Source organism: Elaeis guineensis, chromosome 11 (assembly GCF_000442705.2).
Source record: "Elaeis guineensis isolate ETL-2024a chromosome 11, EG11, whole genome shotgun sequence".
NCBI classification, from domain to species: domain Eukaryota; kingdom Viridiplantae; phylum Streptophyta; class Magnoliopsida; order Arecales; family Arecaceae; genus Elaeis; species Elaeis guineensis.
The window spans coordinates 88,617,758-88,619,927 of NC_026003.2; positions in this window are offsets into that span (position 1 = coordinate 88,617,758).

Below are 2,170 nucleotides of genomic sequence, written 5' to 3' on the forward strand. Positions count from 1 at the left end.
AAAACAAGTTCTATCTCGAAACCCTAGGTGCAGCAGGGTTTATATAGATCCTGTATGCTGCGCAGTGCCACATCATTCGACCAATCAAAAAATTCTAATAAATTTTGGAAAAATTTTGATTGATGGAGTGATATCATCTGATCATATCAGATAAGAATCCCCATGCTCTCTCCTATGTTGGCGCCAACATTGGATAAGCACAAATAAGGTGGCGCCAAAGAGTCCAAGTTTATCAGGACTCTTTGGTTCTTATCCATTTGGGGTGCCCACTTAAATCCAATTGAGCTCATGCTATAATCTGATTATGATGCTCAATTTAAAGTGGTTTGGATATGTGGACACTCCATAAAAATCCTCTAATGAATCCTCTTCAGTTTAAGACCCGTATGTCAACTTTTGACAGATGTCCTAAAATGAAATTGGCAGGTGCTAGAAATTAGCAGGTGTTGTCTTAAATTTATCTCATAAATTAAGACAAGTTTTTTTTGAGCTGGATAAGCTTCAATTAGACTGAGAAAAATTTTCTCAAGATTCTCTGGATGAGCCAGATCATATTTGGTTCAGTAGAGATAGAAAAGATTACACGAGTAGAAAGTTAGGCTCAATCGAGTACTAGCATGATTTTTTTGAACCTAATTGGATCTTATCCAAATCAATTGGGGCAGCCCAATTGATGACATCCAGATCCTAACCCTTATTTGTATGATCCAGTTAGGTTCAAATCTGTATGGTAATGAGACATGTCATGATCTCATCATCGACATCATCGAAACTCCTTTCGATGGACCAGAACTCTTCTAATTCAGACAATTAGAATGATCGATCATCAAAATCATTCTAATTACTCTCAAAATCCATCAGTGATACCTAGCAGTATATGGTGGCAACCCATCAGAACTGAAGACGAACCTCTTGGTGTAGCTACCTGTGTGATTGAGTTCCTCTATCATGAGTTCCGACTGAATTAGGATTAAGGTGAACTCGTCAAACCCAACATCAGTCATATGAATCCATCGATCGATCCGAGTTCGATGTGAAACCCAATGAAAAACTCTTTTTCATTAGTTCACTCTGCCATGGCCATGGGCTTAAGGACTCGATCTTTCGATCATCACAGGACTACTCCTCTTATCTACCGAGGTTGATAGATCCCATCTTGGTGCGATCTGGTTCCTACAATGGATATGCTACAGCCAACATACACCTCAAGATTTTGAATGGCTAGGAGACTGAGTTATGGTGTAGTCAAACTATAATACACTCAAGGTGAACCATCGATGTATCTCAGGTCAAAGAACTAGACACACAACTGCAGCATCGAGCTAGTCATCGACGAGAAGGTAGACTTCCTTATGACTGCTCGAGGTGGTTATACTCAGTACTCTCATTCTCAATGAATATCTGTACTCTCATTCTGGTGTCTCCACACTGTAGACTCAAGACTCATCTATCCTAAGAAAGTGATCGTACACCAACCTTCCGGATCGATCACCATCCTCGTGATGATCCTATGATCAGGAGAAATTTATGAGTTAGTTATGTAAATTCATGCCTTAAATTTTTAACTTTTGAAAATATGAATTTACATTCCTACTAACTCAAAGGATGTATCACAGACACAATGTACACAATGTGATAGAAGAATAACCCTTTTATTCATTTATAGTCAAAATTACAAATTTGCCTTTAGTTCTGTACATGAATGTGTCAGCCGATCTGGCATCTAGGGCACACATCTAACAAGAATGCTACTTGCTTTTGCTTGCTTTATGAATTTTAAATTATTTCAAATGGATGTCAAAAATATTTTTCTAAATGAATATATTACTGAAGCATTATATGTAGAACAACCTCTTGATTTTGAAAATCATAAACTTTCAGATCATGTATTTAGGTTAAATAAAGCTTTATATGGGTTAAAACAAGTTTCTAGAGCTTGGTATGAAAGATTAAGTAAGTTTTTATTAACAAATAGATTTTCAAGAGGAAAGGTTGATACTACTCTTTTTATAAAAAGAAAGAATAAAAAAATTTTTGTTATATAAATATATGTTGATGACATTATATTTGGGTCTACTAATGAAGATCTATGCTAAGAGTTTGCCAAGCTCATACAGGGGGAGTTCGAGATGAGTATGATGGGAGAACTCAATTTCTTCCTCGAACTTCA